Consider the following 20,521-nt stretch of genomic DNA (forward strand, 5'->3'; position numbering starts at 1 on the left):
CCGATAATTTAAATATAGCTTTTTTGAGAAAAAAAAAGAATTTAAATAAATTTTCTTGTAAGTAACTTGATAATTTTGCTTACTCAAGAAAAAAATTCTGGATCTGCCATTGCTGTTGATTGGGCATTAATAATAACAAAAGCAAAGAGTAATGTATTCTTCTATTATAATTTTTCCAAGATTTGATTGTGGTTAATTTATGTCCAACAGTCTAATGCTTGAGGTAGAACCAGAAGTGAAATATTTAATATGAACTCATTACACACCAGTCCAGAGATTGCAAAATATACATATCAGGCAGTATTATAAGGTATATTTTTGAGGTAATCCACCCATTATCGAGTCAGTCAGGTAATTGGTTCAACTTGTAGGTCAGCCAGTTGAGCCACTGATATATCTAAAAATATTTTAAAATATTTAATGTATAGATAAGTCTAAATAAAAACTATAAAAGCAATATAAATATATCTCTTCTATTATTTAGCCATTCTTTTTAACTAGCCTTTAAATTTAAGTACACAGAATCATATAACTTCCATAACATACTGCGTTTAGTTGATAGAAGTGAACTAAAAAATGTTTCTAGTGAAGTTGCTTCTAAAAAGTAATAGTGATTCATTAGTATTTAAATAAAATTGGAAGTGGATACCTATGATAATTAATGGTCACAAGCAAGATATAACAATAGAAGTCTTGTCAAAGACGTTTACTGGGCTCTTGAACTCAAAATGAGCTGAGCTCTGCCTGCTCAAACTCAGCTCGAATTAAATTAAATATATATTTTTTATATATTTAATTTAATTATTTTATCTAAAAATTATTCAGACAAAATTGATCCGAGTACTTTTTTACAAAGTGGTCATGATAGCTAGCTCTTAAACACCTTGAAAATTCTTCTCTTATTTATGGTTCTTAAATTAATTTATATATAATACTTTAAACATGAGCTAATCAATCCAATTGAACCAAGTCAGCTCCGTACTTGAGCTCAGCTTGTTCGAACTGGCCATAGCCTGATTTTCTACCCTTTTAACATAATTTTGAGTTAGTAAAAAAGCGTGTGGCTGTGACGAAAAGTTTTGAAGGATGTGACAATGATCGGATAGTGAAAATGACAATGCAAGAAGGTTCCGGTGGGCTGAGATATGGAAGTACATAGATAAGATACTCAGAAGATGGATTGAGAGGAAAAGATCCGAGTGGTGGAACTAGATGTCGGATTGAAACCAAAGATGTAAAAGTTAATCAGATAGAGATAAATCTATAGCTGATTGCTAGGAAGTATCTTAGCAGATCAACACCGGGCCCTCCACCTAGTAATTGCAAGATGCTCGTTTCCACATGTCCCTTCATGATGTAACTTGTGTCTAAGTGTTGGTGGGACCCACATGGAACTCAATCTCTAAAAGTGTACACACTCAACTGAAGGTTAGGTCAATTAATGGGCACAAGCACATCATTCATAATCTCTAAGTGGCGTTTCCATGTCTAGTATAAATTCATAGAGTAAGAGTAGCTTAAACCCGGTGGGAACTAGGTGGAACTCATCTCTAGAAAAGTTATGGACACTCAGAGGATACCAAAAAAAACAAAATGATGGCTCCTCATATTACCTTAGGACAATTAATGGTACAAGCACATCACTAAAAATTGAGCACGTGTGATCATAATTATACTTCAAATTGCTTTGGCAATTGAGAAGTATATTTTGCCAATTGACCATAATACCATTTTGTGAATAGATGAACTACATCTACATAACAATATTTAAATTGCCCTTGACTTGTATTAGCACTTAACTTGGTGATCTAAAGTAAATCTAAGGACAAATATTATTAGACTAATTTTGAGATAAAATACTATTTAGATTTGTATTAGCACACCCAAACAAGGGTTTGGCCCTAAGTTTGCCCTCTTTGTTAGTGATAAGATAGGTTATGAATTATAAACTGATAATAAAGGACAATTTCTTTGTTACAAAATATAAAGTTTAAATTTTCAAACACGTAAAATTGATGTTGATTATTTTTCCACCTTTTATTTAAAGATATCTAAAGTTTAATCCAAATTCTAATGAATAGACATATGTAAATCAAGAAACACACATTCAATTTTAAACTTAATTGCACCTTTGATACAGGTAGATACTAATTAGAATCAAAGAATATACGTGCATTATGACTGTAGAAAGATAAATCACGAAACATTCACGTACTAATAGATATGCAAATGTAAATAGAGTATTCATACATATCTAGATATATTCACACATTAACTTTTAAATCATATTAAAATTTGACACAACGATCAACATTGAAGTAGACATACATCCACATTCTAATAGTCACTCACATGCAAATTGAGTATTTATATATTTTAAGGAGTATTTAATCACCAATTACTATTTAGCTATTAAAAAACGGTAATTTTATATTTTATAGTTTAATACTCTCCTCATTGCTAAGCTTGGGACATATTGACAGACCAGCAAAGTATGTTTGACTTGAATGTCCGGAGGTTAATTATTTTAAAGAGCACATAAGCTTGAAATAAATTGAACTTAAAACATTCTTCGATAACATATTAATCCACCAACTGCTTTAAAGGCTTCAGTGGTTAGAGAATGGTGAGTTTTATATTCTATATTCTAATTAAAAGTATTCACACGTTCATTTTTAAATTTAATTCTACATTGGACACAGCATTATACAATGAAGTAGGAACAAATAATTCTATTCAAACTCAAGCCTTAGCGAATAACTTAAGAGCAGTAATTGAGCTGAATTTAAATTATCTTTTATTATTTTAAATCGACCTAGACTGAACTATGACATGTCAAGCTTGAATTGGCCTTACTAAGTCAAGCTAATTCATCAAGCTTGTATGTGAACCAAGTTTGATTTTTATATAGCAAAAATATAGTTCCTAATTCAAATTTTATGGTGGCATACATCTTTAAAGCACAGATATGTCAGATAGTGTGGACTAATATACACCCATCTCTAAAACACAAACTCTATTTTGGCACCTGTGCGCATGTCCAATACATATTAGATACGGATATGGCTCAGATAAGAGACCGATATATAACGAAAGCATATCTCTAAATAAAGGATACTTCATAGGCACCTTGAAATACCTCACTTAGCCATTTAAGATAATTGTTGAAGAACTTTAAACTAACTAGAATTTACCTCCTGCTGTGAGCAATAAGATTTCACTCAATCTTATAACTGGCGCATTAAAGATGATAATAATCTAGCTAAGCCCTTAATCAAAATCAAACACTTGGCAAAAAGAGATAGCTTTTGCTAGAAAACTCAAACTGATGTAAAAGAAGTGAATTCATACCGTATAATGTGCAACATGACATCCTGGAGAGTATGGAATTGCCCATCCTGTTTTCATTATAAGTTTTCTGTGATCTCATATGATCATACATCATCTTTCAAGGATGCACCTAGGGCTGTCAAGCTCGACGAGCGGCTTGGGCTCGCTAAAGCTCGAGTCCGGCTCAACTTGGTCAAAGTTCAACCGAGCTCGAGCTGCTAAAATCGGCTCAAACTTAATATCGAGCTAAGCCTGAGTTGGAGTCGGCTCGTTCAGGCTCGGCTTAATAGGCTCGTTAAGGGTGCCTTCTCCTCCTTCTGCAATTACGGTGTCGCGGCTGCCGCCTCCTCCTTCGGTAGCGGCAAGCCGCCGCAGTGTCGCTTCCTCCTCCTTTGACAGCAGCAAGCGGTTGCGGTGCCCTGCCACCTCCTCCTCCTCCTTCTGTAGCAGCGGTGTCACGGCAGCTGCCGTCTCCTCTTCCTCCTTCTGCAGCAGCGGTGCTGCGATTGCCATTGCCTCCTTCTTCGGCAACGGCAAGTCGCAACAGTGCCACTTCCTTCTTCGGCAAACGGTGGTGCCCCGTCTCCTCCTCCTCCTTTTGCAACAGCGATGCCACGACTGCCGCCGCCTCCTCCTCCTTCGGCAGCGATAAAAGCCGCCACAGCGCCATCGCCTCCTCCTTCAGCAACGACAAGTCGCCGCGCGCCGCTGTGGTGCCGCCGCTACCTCCTTTGGCAGCAGCAAGCCGCCACGGTGCCCTGCCAGCTCGCCTTCTCCTCCTCCTCCTCTTTCTTCTTCTTCGGCTCAGCTTGGACTCGATCTAGCTTGGCCTGGCTTAATCCGGCTCGGCTTGAATGAGGCTTGATGATAGGCTTATTTCAAGCTCGAGCTCGGTTTGGCTCAGCTCAAGTTGAGTTGAGCCGAATTTGAGTCCAATTCTAAGGCTTGAAATTAATTTTGAGTTGAGCCTGAGTTGGAGCTGGCTCGCTCAGGCTTGGCTTGTTTACACCCCTAGATGCACCCTAGATGCACCAACCAATAGCCTGAAGAAGTACTTCTATGCAAAAGGTCAATGTAACCACAACAAGCAAAGTTTAAGATAATTGTTTAGGAACCTCATAGGCACACGTTAAAATACCTTAGCCATTTAAGATAATTGTTTAAGAAGTTAAAATTAACTAGAATTTACCATCTCTGGTGAACAATACGATTTCGATCCATCTATTAACTTCAGAATGAAACCATTGAAGATGCTAATAATTTAACTAAGCCCTTAATCGAAATTAAACACTTGACAAAAAATATAGCTTTTGCTAGAAAACTCAAACTGATGCAAGAGAAGTGAATTCATACCGTATGATGCACAAGATGACAACCTGGATAGTTTCGTTTTCTTTGATCTCGTATGGGCATACATCACCTTTTAAGGATGCACCAGCCAATGGCCTGATCAAGTACTTCTATGCAGAAAGTCAATGTAATCATAAAAAGCAAAATTGTTTTAATATAACAAAGAGGTCAGTAGCGGCTAACAAGAGTTTTACCAAACTTAAAGATTTTGAATGATCTAATAACTGACACATATTGTACCAAATCTCAAGAAAGAACACCAAAATATTGTATCGCATACACACCAAAGCTAAGGAACACATGTTTCAGTTCATAGGATACCATTCGTACATAAAAATAACAACTACATTAAGTTATTAATAAAGATCTTTAATTTTCATACCTTTCTGACTGGAGTTAAACAATTGTCACTAGAAAACAGCGATCCCTTGTTGCCACTTGTTTTTAAACTAAGAAGAATCCATCATTGGACAAAGTCACCTCTCAAAACCAACTTTTAGCTAATAATGAAGACTATTTGACAAAGCTAACTACTCTTATCCTTCTTATCATTTTGTTATTTAATTTGGCAGTTCAAATCTGGAAAAACATTGCCAAATGACTACATCAAAGAGAAAAAAGGGACCAGAGTAAAACCACCTATTTATATTACGTAGGAAATAAACTTTAATACTAAAAATAGTTCCACTATGACTCTATGAGACAAACACAATCGATAGAAGTTCATATTTTTGGAGTTAGTATCCTGTAAGTTTATTCAAAAGATCAGGATGACTTTTTATCATCTGATCACTTAATTCTGAAAAAAGAAAGTTTCTTGCTAACCCATTTTTGTTTCCACCATTTGCTAGCACTAGACTTTCCCATTAGGAAATCCATTATACAAATATATTTCATGCGAGTCGCAGGGAAAAAAGTAGAACCTAACACAGTGCTGAGAAATGAATTCTCAGACTTGAGAAGCAGAGGTTTATCCCATCCTTATTATCAGGACTTAAGCAAGCCATCCAGTGTCCAGCATTTGATTATTTTAAGAGGAAAAAGATACAATAAATTAACAAGGGAATGCATAAACAAGACAAGAAGCTCTATTTCACCTGCAAACTCACCAGCTTCCCACAAATGAAATAGACAGATAATCTTCTTTTTTTTTTTTTTGGTCTGAGATAGCAGTAAAGATCAGCATAGTTTTGGAAACACCAAAACCAGATATGAACATTATAAATCTTTGAAAGGAAGGCAATGACTAGTAACAAATTACATAATGTATTTGGTGCCATTTACTGGAAGATTACTAGTATAATAATATAATGTGATAAACACACACCTTTTGCATCACATGGCAACACATGACAAGCAGCAAGATGGAAGGAAATTTTGGTCATGTAAAGACAAGTAAAAACACATTCACACACACACACAATTAAAAATATATTGTCACACTTGTAAAACTAGTAAATGCTTTAAGAAGACAAACAAGAAATCGTAACCAAAAGAGATCCAGAAGAAAGTAATTGATAGACAACAGGAAGACACAAATAAAAAAGTTTAAAAATCATAAGATGCAAATTAATTGAATAGAACATTTGAAGTAGAAAACAAAAGCTTTAATAAGAGAACAAAAGAGAAAATAGTGCTAACAAAGTGAACGGAATATACTTAAAATGAGCTCAGCAAAGGCACGTAAAGAAGTAAAATTGCAGAAAGAGAATGCACAAATATAAAACTTAATAAATAGAGCAAAGGAACCATACATAATGAGACAAGGGCTGTTTTGATTTTATGTATTTATAGATGCTGCATCTGCAGCTCTAAGTGATGAAGTTGAGCATAAGCCTTATATTCTTCCTTCTTTTGATCTTGCTAAAGGTTGGGAAATCATGTTTTGACACCCACTTAATTTGAATGGTATGAACCCAACTCAGCACTTGGAAACTGAATTTTCATATTTCACATATGAAAAACACATGTAGTTTTTCGAGATACATCAAACCAAACACCTCCAAAGCAGAAGATGAATAGAACATTGAAATAGAAGAAGTTTCAAGAAATTTTGAAAGCAAAATTGTACATTGACATAAAATATAACATAGAAATAGAAGAGAAATGCAAAAAAGAAGGTATTCAAAGAAGGAACAAAAGGTACAAATAGAAAATAAGAAACAAATAAAAAGAAAAGATGAATGGAAGCAAATAAATAAAACAAAAGAAGAAAATGTAAAAATGATTAAAAAAATGGCAGCCAAATGAATGAGAGAAAGCTCAATTACATAAGAAAATAAAGAGATAAAAGAATGATATTGCTTTTCACTTCATTCAAGCATAAAAAAGTCAAAAAATTAGCATTGCCAAAAGACTGTACTAAGATAATAATTTCTTAAAAACAGCACTCAATAATTTGGATGACCTAAGAACAAGTATAATCAATGAAATTCCATCGAAGATTGAAATTAAACATGAATAAGAAAATTATCATATAAAAAGAATAACATATGAGAATGATGGAAATAAAATGATAAAAAGAGGAAGGTAACTTCCAAGTAGAAAATAAAATATGATAACAAAAGGTTGGAAGAAAAATAATACATCAGCACCAAAGAAAGAAGAAGAAAGAGAAGTACTGGCATAGTAAAAGAATTCAATATAAGTTAGAAAACCTAAACATAGATAAGTAACCAAAACCATGGATGGCCGTGCTGACAGTGTACTGGCACGTGGCACAAAAGCAAACGACGACGGCGAAGGTGAAGATGATATCCCTTACATTTTTCTCTCATTCTCTTACGGGACGACTGACTAAGTGAGCGACAAGTAGACCTTCTTGTCAGCAACCCCACTACGACATTCTAACATTACAGAAGCAAAATTATCATCATTTTTGTGAAAGTCAAAAGCAAAAGTGAACTTGAAACAGACCGACAAATAATATATGCAGACTATGTATGCAGTGAAACTTTACATTATCGTAGTTAGCGTGAGTAGAACTACTCATTCTTGGTTCCTTCCAAATTCTTGCTATGGAAATTATCCAGTGACTCAAGATTCTCGAAAAGAAAATCTAATACAACAGAAAATAAACAAGCACAAGAATTTCTTACCAGGTGATTGCACAGTTCAGGGACACTTCATTTCAAGTATGATTCAATAACTTCTTCAGAGGAAGACTTTTATATAGTATCTCATAATTAATACTGGATGAAATATAAAGTAGTGAGATTTCCAGAGTAGAAAACACTATCTGTATAACTATTTTTCTTAAATGACAGAAATTATTTCAAGCTTAGAGATACTTGTTATTTAACTTCAATTTGATAACTTACAGTTGCTCAGTGGTCGCAGGAGCAGTCACGTCTACAGTTGTTGCCAAGGTGGCATCACTTGGACGAGCAGCTTATACAGAAGCAGCAGTCGTTATTGTTTTGATGTTAATCTGTTTTCTCTGTGATCATTAATTCACTTGAAATATCTTAACCTTCATAAAGATTTAGTTTACTGGCTCAATCTGAGATCCTTTTGCATGCCATATATGTGAGAGCTACTGATGTTTTTGATGTTTAGATTATACCATGTTGTAGAGGAAAATCTTTACAACAACATCAGCATTCAGGTCCATAAGCAACGAAAAATCTTAGAAGCAACGATAGAGAATACTGTGCATTTGAATCAAAATTTGCCAATAGTAGTCGCTGATGCACCTTCCTTTTTCATATGTCCTGAATCACATTTCAATACAAAGTTATTTGACTATGCAGCTGCAAATGACCTTTTGTGAACTTAGTTGTCTTCTAATTTCGATGTAACTCTAGATATTACAACGAAGAGATTTGCTTCCCCAAAATATTTCATAATAAATAACCGAGCAAGACCAAGAGAGATTGATGGATGGAAATATGGATTTCGGCCCTCTACTTTTCTTTCTAATTGTGAAAAATAAATATGATAGAGAAGTAGGGTTTAGCCATTTTCTTCTCATTCAATCTTCATATAGAGATTTCTTTTATTACTATTGTTGAATATTAATAGTGTACAGACAAGCCTCCCCCTATTGGGGTTTTTAGTCATCAAGTTTACTTTTCCCACTTAATACATGAGATTAACTAATCAAATAATCTAGCATGTATAAAAATAAGTGATCTATCAAATCACATATATGGGCTGTAAGTATTTGAAAAGCACCTAGGTAAATTTAGAAAAGAAATCTCTCTTCTGCTCTGTCATGCATTAGGTTCAAATATTAGCAGCATTCTATCAAGTAGAGCAAGAGAGAAAGAGAGATCAATGTGAATCCACCGATCACGATATGATTGCAAAATACAAAATCATATGAATTTTCTAATTTCTGATCAGCAAAGATGGCATATGCCTGATCTTAAGAAGAGTAACTAGAATCGCACTGCAATATCATGAGTAGTTGGTAAAACTTTCAGTGGTTCTGTGTAAGATCGGACCATCTGAATGCTTTCATTTCCCCTTTTGTGTCAAGACAGCCCTAGACTTATCCCATGGTCACCAGCATGCATTCCCTTCTCTTATTAACTTATACCACACTTTTACCCAATGTGACCACATAACCCACGAGCAACAATCTATCATTACAAGGCCATGGTGATGGTAATAATAGCAACAAAGAACATTTAAGCTAGTAATAGAGGCAAAAGGGAGAGGTGACAAACTTTTAACTTGGGGATATTGTTTGGTGCAAAGATTTAGAGCATCTAGTAAGATATGGAGCTTTGGAATATTCTAGCATTTATGATCTTGGGAGTATGGTTTGGTGTTTGATATTAAGAAAGAAATAAAAGAATGGAGGAGTTGAAAAGAAAACCGACTGTAGTGCAGAGATCAAGAAGGTGGTGATATCAATGTGAAGAAGTGGTATCACCTCTTCTGACATTTCCGAAATAAAAAAACTATTTCTAAGGGAGTGGTCTTCTGTTCATTGTTTATGTCTCTTTGTTCTCCTTCTAATTTTACTAAGAGGGAGAGCACAAATAACATAATTACCTTGAGAGAGAGAGGCTCCGTCCACTTAGGCTAATAAGTGAAAGATAACATATTGCTTTCAAGATTAATGACTGTTGGACCATTATGTATCACAATATGGCGGGGACAGTAAAGAAGAAATGATTAACAAAATTGGTTCCCCTGTCCCCATTTCTGTCCTGGGCGGCTGGGCGTCAACTAAGAAGATGATCCAGATGCTTATTATATCAGCCTTTTGCGAAGTACAAAAAAAAAAAAAAAAAAAAACTAAGTTTTTGCTACCCTCAAATTTGAAATTATAAATATCCAGTAAGGAATCCAATTTAAGGCAAGAAAGGATATCAAGTAAGAGAATTCCAAGAAAGATATCAAGTAAAAGAAGGTTGGGAAGGCGGATAACAAGAACAGCAAAACGTTTTAACAGGTAATAGTAAAAATGTCCTCTCGGTCAGAGAAGTATAGAAGGCAACAAATTCATATCCCCCATCATTGCACCAATCAAACAACAACAGAACAGCACAAACTAGAACTCCAATCCAATAACAAACTAGTAAATATATAACATGAAGTTTGAAAACCTCTTACCTATCTCAGATCTGTAAGAACTTCTTATAATTGCAAGATGTTATTAAGGGGATAAAGAACATTGTTCAAACAACACAAGAAAAAAATAATTCACCAAATTAAACAAGAAAATGCATAATGCCGATTCAGGACATTGTTCTATCTAAGAGCAAAATGACGTTAAAAGAATCTTGATGATAAATAGAAATTTTAATGTGAAATCATTCCCAGATCGATGACAGAGATAAAGAATTCACGCACAAAAGCCCAAGAAAACTAGTAAAAGAAGAAAAGAGCAGTATGATCGAGAATTCTAACCTTATTAGTGATCAGACGAGTATCCAAGCCTCGATCTCACCTATATAAGCAAGGAGAAGAAGATTGCTCGCGGTTCTTGAAGGCGGATGAGGGTTTCCCTTGGATTCCGGAAAGGGAACCGCGATTCCACCGTCTTCTAGTTGATGCGGGAGCCTTCAAGCCCTAGAACCGCTTCGGCATTCTCCACGGGAGAGGAACGAGAAGCCTCTTCTCATCCCTGGAAGGAATCTTTAGGGTTTCAGTAGAGGAGAGGAGAGGAGAGAAGGGAAGGAAAGAGAAGAGGAGCTCGTTTCAAAAATGCCGTTGCAAGAAGTGAAGGCTGGGACGCGGGCGTTAGCCTATATATAGAGATCGGTTACTCTGGAAGGTTAAAATCGTAATAACAAGACAGCTGCTGGCCGCATTATAACGATTTTACCCCTCCTCTTCAAAGGGAAATGGAAATTCTAAAGCATCCACGTAATGTTTTAGGTACGCTGCGTCCGATTGGTATCAAAGGTTAAGATTGCAATACGCAGAAGAGATGTTTTAAAGGAACAATCTTACCCCCAGCTAATGCTAAAAGAGCAAATCATGCAACCTAGCTCGTAGCAAATCCAACGCCCCTTGCTTACTACATCTATGAAACGAGAGCATTGCATCTTTGTTACTTTTCCAAGAAGTTCCTTCTAGCTAGCTTTCCAATGCCAAGAACTGCCAGTAAATTCTCAACTATAACTCTGTAACTTCTAGGGAAGAAGAGTTCCTTATAGTAGTTTAGAGCTTATACTAGATTAAATATCTTTTTCTTTTTCTTTTTTTTTGATAAATGAGAGCTGTAATTAGCATAAATATTCACAATAATCGGAACCTAGCTTACCCCAGTCGGCCACCTCATCTCCTTTCCTAGCAGATTAAATATCAAGTAATGAAATTTACAGAGCAAAGAAACTATCTAAAGAACTACTTTTCCTACAATAACAAGAAATATACTTCGATATTCTTATTATTTATCCGCGTCCCACTAAATGTTTTAGTGTTCCTTTCTTTTCTTTTTCTTTTTAACTTTCATAAAGATTTAGTCCCTTGGATCGATCTGATCAGATCCTTTTTGCATGCCATAAGGTAAGAGCTACTGAGATTTCTTTTTTATTTTCTATGTTTAGATATAACTATTCAAATCCATAACAGCGATGTTTATGCTACAATCAGAAATCTGTGCATTTGATTCACATTTCTTTCCAATACAAAGTTGCCTATGCACTGTTGTTTCTCATACGTCTCGAATCACATTTCGACACCAAGTAATTTTGAGTATATATGCAGTGATATATATATATATTGCATCTGGTTAAACACTAGAGGTTACAAATGAAGTCACCGATTTGTGAACAAGACCGAAGGAGATTGACGTGGGAAAATATGGATTTTCGCCATTCCTCCTCTCATTCAAACTTCATATGTGGCGAATTTTGATCTATGGGGTTTTCAAAACATCGAGCACATTGCTAATCAAATAATCGTATAGATAGATAAATAAATAAAAAACTCCCTTTATTCATAAGATTCAAAGAGGAGCTAGAAAGAAAAGAAAGAGATCCATAGATCATGATATGATTGGGAAGTACATATCATATGAGTTGTCTAATTCCTCAGCAAAGATGACATCTGCCTGATGCTAAGAACAGTAACTAGAATTGCACTACGATGTTGTCAGTAGTTGTGTAAAAAAAAGCTTCACTGGTTCCGTGTGAGACCAGACCATTTGAAATGCTGTCTCATTTCCCCTTCTGTGCCAAAACAATTCAAAGCTGAAAGCCCTACCCTTATCCCCTGGTCACCTGCACGCATTCTCTCTCTCTCTCTCTCTCTCTCTCTCTCTCTCTCTCTCTCTCTCTCACTACTTCGTACAACCTTGAGTCATGGGGCGTTGGGATATTCTAAGTATATATGTTCTTGGGAGAATGGCTTGGTGTTTGATATGAAAAGTAGCAATAATAAAGGAAGAGTGAAAGGAGTTGTTGAAAAGAAAACTGACTTTGAGCGTAGATATCTATGCTGAGAAGTGTTATCACCTCTTCTGACATTTCCAAGAAACTATCTTAGCTTTTAAGGGAGTAAGTCTTCTGTTCAACTAGCTAACACTATGCCCTCCATTGACTTAAGTTTGTTCTCCTTCAGGACTAGTAACATTACTAGGGCTTAAGGCTTGGGTTAGAACTTCTTGAAAGATAAACATCTAGACTAAGGATCTAGCGAGGGATCAGCTTTCTTTAGGGCAGCAAGAGAATTCCAAGAGAGATCGCAAGTAGAAGGAGATGAAGAAGGGGGATAAAAAAAAGAAGAAAAGTAAAACCTTTTACAACGTAATCATGAAAGCTTTTTCATCTTGCAGTTGGAGAAGTATAGCAGGCAAATCCCCCATCATTGCACCAATCAAAGCAACAAGAACAGGTCAAACAAGTGAATATATATATATATATATATACATATAACATAAAGATTGAAGAGCTCTTACCCATCTCAGATCTGGAACGAGAGATGGTTGTAGATGGAAGCTGTTCTTAAGGGGAATGAAGCCTGGTCCGAGATCGATCGATCGATCGACCTCGTGCAACTCCCATGGAGAGAGATAGCAACATGGTCGCCTCGAGCCGGACAACATTCCCCTCAAAGGAAAAGCTTCCTCTCTCTCTCTCTCTCTCTCTCTCTCTCTCTCTCTCTCTCTCTCTCTCTCTCTCTCTCTCTCTCTCTATCTCTCCTTCCTTTTTGGCTTTCTTTCTCCCTTTTAATGGTAAGAATCGAAGTAGATCCAGCCCAAGAGGCTCGGCTTGTTTCAAGGGGGTGAAGGAGTCAGAAGGTGATTTAAGAAGGATTATGAGGTGAGATTGGAGGAGGTGATCATGAACGAAATCATTGCAGTCTAGAGAGAGAGAGATGGGTAGAGAAGTGGGTGGGTGTGGAGTTTAGAGATAGAACAAATTACAATAAAGAGAGGAGAGAGAGAGAGAGAGAGAGAGAGAGAGAGAGAGAGAGAGAGAGAGAGAGAGAGAGTAAAAGACAAGACAAAGAGGCAGGCTGAGACCCTACAGCTGGGTCACGATATGACCACGACTTCTCTCTCTCTCAATCTCTCTACCTTTTTTCCTACCTACGTGCACGTGATGGCCTCTGTGATCCAGATGGGCCCCCATTTAGTTCTCTACTTACATACATTTTTTGAGCTCGTCTTACTTACCTTCATATTTATCTATATATCTAGAGTAAATCCAGATCTAATGATTTAATATACTTAAAAATATAATAGTAAAATTAAAATTTTATGTGCTATAATCGGTTCAACAGGTAATCATTTAGTTCTTAAATATAATTTTAAACTAACAATAATATTTCTTTTTTGCGTATATATTCTTCTAACAAAGCATCTTATTTGTATAGATACTCTTTTTTAAAGTTAATGTGTGTGTGTATATATATATATACCCTTCTAAAAATCTACTATTTGCGTGACTATTTAACAAGTTCTTTTACATCTTGACCCTCCAAAAAATTCTTTATTTATGTCTATATCCCTTTCAATTTCATATTTATATATTCATGTTATTTTTTCACCATTATGTTATCTTAGTAATTTATCAAACAAAAGATATATATTATTAACTCTGAGTAATGCATATATATCGGAATAAGTGTATTTATTATTTTTTTATAGTTAACTTTGAAGAATAACTAACTAACTTGAATACTTAGATATACTATGGAATTTATTGAAAAATATAAAAAACGTCTCCGAAGATAATGATCTATCATATGCTATCGATAATAAATAAAATGTAAAAAAGAAAGCGTGAAAAAGACAATCACAAACATAAGAGTTTTTACGAGAAAAAACCCTAAAATGAATAAAAATTTATAGATCTAAACTTGAATCGGAATCAATCACTAAAACATATAATAATTAATAAACAGCTTACGGATCACATGATAGGTTTCAGTAACCCTCGAGGTTGATCTTTTCGTCTAAGTGACACTTGAGACGTAGTTTTTACAAATTAAGTGTAGATGCTTTGAGATGAAAATAATTTAGCACGAAAATTTTCAAATTAGATGTAGAGGAGTATTAAAGTATTTGTCATATTATTTTTTATCATTCCAAAGCCTAAAGGGTACATATAGACCAGAGAAAAGAGTAAACTCTTCTTAGATATAGAGATACTTAGACTTATCAAATTTTAGTTAATATATTAAGCTTCATAATCTATGTTTTAAATCATGTGTGTCGCCAAGCTATTGCTTCAAATTATATACCGCTAAGATATCACTCTAGACAGCGCACTGAGCTATTAACCGAGCGGTTAAGCTAAATCAATAAACCATCAAATAATTTTTTCAACAGTAATTATTTGGGATTAACATCTGTCTTATAGCCTCCTTAGTCGAATGGGTACCTATCAATCAACTTTACTAAAGTTTCTCTATTTATATCTCTTGTTATCTTGTTAATTTAAAATATATTAGCTCTTTTTTCTTCTGGACAGGAATTGATCTTGTGCATTCAAGACTTCAGGATTATACTGTTTCTACATACACACGTGATAGATCATCACTGGGTTTCAAAATATGTAGCAGCTGTTGTATATTTCTAATACACGAGAATACAATGATTTTATATCCATGGTTTAAAAATAGGTATTCGATAGCCTCATCTTTCCTACAAAACCAATAATCTCATCTCCAGTTAGAATTTTGTTATGGCACACCAACCACAAGAATACCCACACTTGGAATTTTCAACTTCCACGGTTAAGCAAATTTCTAGCAATAATCCCTCCATCATTCAAAGATCTAATGCATATATAGAATTTCTATATCAGACAAGAGGCTTATTCTCTTTGATACATAAATTAGATAACTTAGCTAATATTTTAATGAAACAAATCAAAATGGGTTAAGTTTATACAGATTAAAATGAGCTCAAATCATTTGCATAGCTGCACACTATGCCCACACTAAGTTTCGTTTATAAACTACCCTCTATGCCTAAGTTGAAATTTGAATCAATAACCTTCGTCATAAGTGGTAGAATTCTAACCACGTATGACCTAATTAATGGGTGGGTGATGGGTCATATCCATGTGATGTTATTGCGGGTTTTTGTGTGTATTGCAGTTTGGTGAGCTCCATTGTATCAATGCTCTGGCACATTTATAACCACCAAGCTAAATTGGTTTGGCATGGCAGCCAATCAAAGACCGGCAAGATTTTGACAGTTTAAAATTTGTGGAACTACGGTTGCTTAAGATCTACTGCACTTTTAAATTGGCTTTCATCATCTATGGCAAAAGGATGGAGTGGTGCTACTCTGGTGGATAGTCTACCGAGCGGTGCTAGGGCGGTTCTTAGATTGGAGGACGATGCCCCTTACATGCCATCTCTTGAGAGCCTATGAGGAGTGGATTGGCATTGGAGGTGGAGGCCATGGCACTCCGGCTGAGCCTTTGGGTTGCTAAGGCGTAGTGTTGGTCCAAGTTAGAGGTCGAGATAAACTCCCTCGAGCTAGTTCAGTCTTTAAGGAAGGGAGGGGTGGCCTTGGTGGATTCGAGCTGTAATGGCTAAGTGCTCCTTCATGCTAGGAGGATTTAGTGAGGTCAGAGTTTCTCATGCGTTTAGGGAAGCCAATTGGGTGGCAGATTGGGCTGCGCACTAGGGGCAATTGGCTTCCCGATTTTGCTAGTTAAAGTCTATTGAGGATCTCCCCCAACATTTGTGTTCTCTCCTCCATTTTGATATTTTGACGGAGTCTATTAGGGCAAAATATTTTAATCTAAGATAGTGATAGCTTCTTATTTTAAAAAGAAAGAAAGAATGGAGTAGTAAGTTTGATGGCTTAGCTCAATGACTTAGCTCATTTCGATTGATGGCTTAGCGATGCGATGACTTAGAAGAGTAGTTTGACATTTCGATGGCTTAGAATAATTTTTCAACGATGTTTAATTTCAAAGCAATAACTCAGTGATGCATACGACTTGAAGTCTAGACGATACAGTTAGTATATTGACTAGAGTTTGATGAAGCCTGTATCTAAAAAGGATTAACCCTATGTCTAGCCTATATTTAGCATTTGGGCTTTTAAATATTTAAAAAAGACTAAAGCGGTAGGTTTCATGCTAATATCTTTGACAATAAACTACTAACAAATTACTTTAAGGTCATTCTCTTTTTTAAGATTCGTTTTTTTAAATTTGAATTCGGTTCGAATTTGTTTTACCCCTTGTGTTTTGAATCAATCTAAATATCTCCTACTCTCTCTGTCTATCTAGTTTAGAAAGAGGAACGTGAGGCCCAGCGGTAGCTTGGGCCAAATACGAATAAGAGGGTCAACTAAGAAATCTAAAGATCTTAATTTTAAAATAAGATACATAACATTAACAAATATTCACATTAGTCCGTCTTCAAATAAGAGACACTTGTTTCCCAAGAACTTCCAACGATTAATACCCAGCCTTCATGAGAAGCAATTCCATAAGGACTCCAATGGTAGTCACAGCATTCTCTTTCGTACTAGTAAAACATACCCCGTACCTTATAACATCGCAAATGGTACGTCTTCGATTGGATTAACTTGTAAAAAGGAAAGTACAACAACCAAGAGGATAAAATTCAGTAAGAGACAAAAGGGACATCTCAACTTTCTTGACTCAGCCTGTTCTACGTTTAACGCATAAGTAGAGATATATTAATCATTGAAACACTGCAAAAGTTACCTTATTTGATTAATTGAGTGCTAAAGGCCATCTATGATCACGCTATAGGTGCGTGTAACTATTAATTGCTCAAAATAACGGTAAAAGAGAGTGTAAACTTGTCGTACTCGATGTATTCAGAATATTTCTTATAAGTGACTAAATATAACCTTTAGCATAATACATTTGTAAAAGAAGGAATCAATTTTTAATTAAGTATGTGAAACACGTTGCATGGCGCACTAAGACCATATAAAATGTAGCTAATGATACGCAAAAGCATCCTAAACTTAATTTTATCTTTCAACTTCAATTCAACCGCTGCAAATTATTTACTAGCCCGTTAGGGTATGTCGAATATCGCAACTATCATAGGTTCATGCATTTGGAGATGCTTAAAATTTGCTGACAAATGAATTGATATCCTGCCTATTTCAACCTTCAACTTTACTTCGTAACGCATATGGATACGGATATGGACTGAGAATAAAGCGTAAAGATGAGGTCATACCTCCCGGTGCGTAAATGTGAAAGAAATATTACAGCCAATTCGTCGAGGCACATATAAGAAATTTAAGACTAACCTAAGATGTGCACGAGATATTCCTGCGCTTTAACATTCCATATTTGAAATCTTTCTACCATTATAAAGGGCTTGTAGGGCTAAGCAGATGCCTCAATACATTTTTTCTTCCCATAGGTATTCTCTAGTGGTACTCTCTTCCTCTCTGTTTGATAGTTTTCAATTTTCCAGTAGTTGTATTAAGCTCTTCCATCTCTCTTCATTTCAACCACCAGCGATACGCATTATATATATATATATCGAGAGGTAGACAGTAGTATGTATGTCTACTCTCTTCTGATAGAATGCTAATGTTCAAGATAACATTTCTTTGGTGATTTCATATGCACTAATACTTTCATCTTGCAATTTTTTTTAAAAATTTTTTTAATTTTTTTTTATACTTTGTAATCATGAAAGGTCAGTACCAAGTTAAAGGGTCATATATAGGATATGATATGGTTTCAGTTCTTTTCAAAGTTCCTCATTCTATTGTCTCTATAACTAATATTTAAAATTGATTAGTATTATTAGAAATTATTTTCTTCAGAGTGCTGATTCATTATTCTTTTTATATAAGTACTGCAGTGCAGTTTGATCTCAAAGTTTTATTATAGTTGAAGGTATACGGTCTAAACAGTTATTTTTGCCCTTTTTCTCTTAGATGAAATCTAATGAGTGAAATCCTATTTCTTCTTTTAGAGTTGAAACAACGGATGCCCCAGTGTGCTTTGAGCCTTTTAGAAATGAATCAATACCAAGAGCTACTACAAACGGCATTGAAGGTTAGATTTCTTTATTTATTTGGATGCTTCTTTAATTGACTTCCTCAAATTATGGACACTTGCACACTAAGTCTTTATTACTTATTTCGTTTTCATTCATTTGTGATTATTATGTTATATGAAGAAAATGTACGATTATGTAACATATACTGAACCTGATCCAATTCCGTGAAGCCCCCTAACGGTTTAGAAATTTCTTCATTTTTGTCTACAACATTTATTATCCTCCAAAATTACTTCCACCAACTCATGCACGCATTGTACATGAGTAAGGGCAAGGATTGATGTTATATTAAACAAAGTTTCTCTCGTTTGTTTACATTCACTTAATCTGTAGCCATCCTGACCACTTGGACGGTACGACTCAAAATCATTGAGCATTGATACTGTTGCTTACTTACTGATTTTTAACTTTTGCAGGGAGAAATGCAAACCACCGCTGCTGAGAGCAGCAGCAGCTACTCAAGAATTCAAATCTCAGATTTCTTTGGTATGTAGCAGTCAGTATATGTGCTTCTCCAAAGTGATTCTTGTTTTCTTCTTGTAGAGTTCTTCCATGAACAACATCAATGCACAAAAATAGATAGAATAGAATAGATAGAGAGACTCACGGGTAGGGCAAAGAAGAGAACCATTAATGGGGGGTGTAGTGGATTGGATGGGATTCGACTGAGTATGATTAGTTTATAAGATTATAATGGTAAGAAAACTTATAAAAAAAAATGGTCCAATGGGCTTGTTGCAAGGCAGGCAGCATTTAAAGTTCAAAAACCTAGTTGCCCACCAACATCCAATTGACGCAATTTTGTGGAGCCCATCTAGGGGATGAGGGCTCACCCCCTGCCCCTAGCCACTCTTTTCTTAGTACCCTTTCTCGAGGGGGAATCGCCTTCAACAAGTTCAATGCACATCCCCTTAGCTCATCTTTTCTTTTTCATTCCATTTGTTTATATGTACTTGCCTCTTGGATCTCCTTTATCTCTGCCACAGCCCCACAGCTCACAGGGCATCAAAGTCTAGGTCCCAAATTTAAGCCAAAAAAAGAAGAAAAAAAGTAAAAGAAACGTGCTAATTAAGATATAAGATAGATACTAGTGGCTAAAGTTCTTTTCTAGTTGATTCAAAAGCTTTTAAACTGTTTGATAGCATTATCTATGCTAGATGGAATTATAAGAAATTATACAGCCTCCTCTTAAATAATGTATCAATCGTATATTTGTCAAAATATTTTACTTAGTGGACTGTAGGGATCTAAGAGAAAGTAGAGAGATAGGGGATCAGGTTGGGAAGCCATGCGTATGGGACATCTGACAGAGCGAAAGGATCCAATTAATTAGTCAAATGGGCAAGTAGCTCTCTGACTCATAGCAAGGGGAAGAGTATATGGACAGTGAAAAGGGAATGAAAGGGAGATAGTTTCAAGCAACCCACTTGTCTCTTTGCTCCCAGAGCAAAGCATTTAAAACCCCCAAATAAAATTTAAAAATAAAATAAAATAACTAGCTGTCTCGTTCCAAACAGTGAACACTCTCCTCTCAGCCTTACGATTGGCTCTCAACTTCCCAATTCCTGTAACAGTGAACACTTTTCTTTTTTTTTTTTCTTTCATTTCTTTTTTACTAGAAGCACATAGTTTTCATCAAAACCGCGATGGTTTTAGAGCTTCCCGAGTTTGCCAAGAGGGAGAGAAGAATAGTCATCATTGTGAGGTTTGGCTAGTATCAGACAAAAGGTGGGGGAGAGAAAGGAAGCAAGAAGAGAGAAGAGTGGGGGTCGTGAATGCATTGGGTGACCTAACCAAGAGGATGGCCAATTCCATCCAAGTTGATTAGCATTAATTGCTTCATGTAAGGCAGGCAAACATCTACCAAAAATACTTAAAAATAAGCCACTTTAGGTACATACAC

The 20,521-nt window shown here is 35.6% G+C and overlaps 1 long non-coding RNA gene across 3 annotated transcripts; it reads right to left on the minus strand.

Moving 5' to 3' along the window:
- Positions 1-478: 478 nt before the first annotated feature.
- On the minus strand, positions 479-13,501 carry LOC140770835 (uncharacterized). Of its 3 annotated transcripts, none has more exons than XR_012106065.1 (3): positions 13,043-13,501; positions 12,881-12,903; positions 479-10,762 (listed from the first exon to the last, which is right to left on the minus strand). It is a non-coding gene; the product is annotated as an uncharacterized lncRNA (long non-coding RNA). The 3 variants fall into 3 exon arrangements; XR_012106063.1 differs by having other exon boundaries at positions 479-7,871; positions 8,001-10,762; positions 12,881-13,501; XR_012106064.1 differs by having other exon boundaries at positions 481-8,393; positions 10,546-10,762; positions 12,881-13,501.
- Positions 13,502-20,521: the final 7,020 nt, after the last annotated feature.

This window comes from Typha angustifolia, chromosome 11 (genome assembly GCF_048772165.1).
Source record: "Typha angustifolia cultivar Huaian chromosome 11, ASM4877216v1, whole genome shotgun sequence".
Classification (NCBI taxonomy): domain Eukaryota; kingdom Viridiplantae; phylum Streptophyta; class Magnoliopsida; order Poales; family Typhaceae; genus Typha; species Typha angustifolia.